The following is a 549-nucleotide window of genomic DNA, read 5'->3' on the forward strand; positions in this document are numbered from 1 at the left end:
AATCCTATAGTATAAAGATACCACAATTCGTTTATCCACTCTACTATGATGAACATTTGGGTTTCTTCCAGTTTGGGACTATTATGAATAAAGCTACTGTAAACTTTACATATATTTCTTTTTGTAGATAGTATATATTATCATTTTTCTTGGATAAATACCTAGAAGCTCAATTGCTAAATTATAGGTTATGCAAATATTTAACAATATAAGAAATTACCAAATTACTTTCCAAGTGGTCGTATCATTTTACATACCCATAGACAATTTATGAGAGTTCCGTTTCTCTACATCCTCATCAGCATTTGGTATTGTCAATCTTTTTACTTTTACTGATTCTAGTGAGTATGTAGTGGTATCTTTACATACTTGTGGTTTTAATTTATATTTCCTTGGTGACTAATGATTTTTAGTATCTTTTATTTCTGAGCTCTTTGGCCATTTGTATAATTTCTTTTTGAAATAGTTATTCTAATCTTTTGCTTATTTTCATCTACTGGGTTGCTTTTTATTATTGAGTTATAAAAGTTCTTTACATATTTGGGATAC

The sequence above is a fragment of the Pteropus vampyrus genome, unplaced genomic scaffold (genome assembly GCF_000151845.1).
Source record: "Pteropus vampyrus isolate Shadow unplaced genomic scaffold, Pvam_2.0 Scaffold1, whole genome shotgun sequence".
NCBI lineage: Eukaryota > Metazoa > Chordata > Mammalia > Chiroptera > Pteropodidae > Pteropus > Pteropus vampyrus.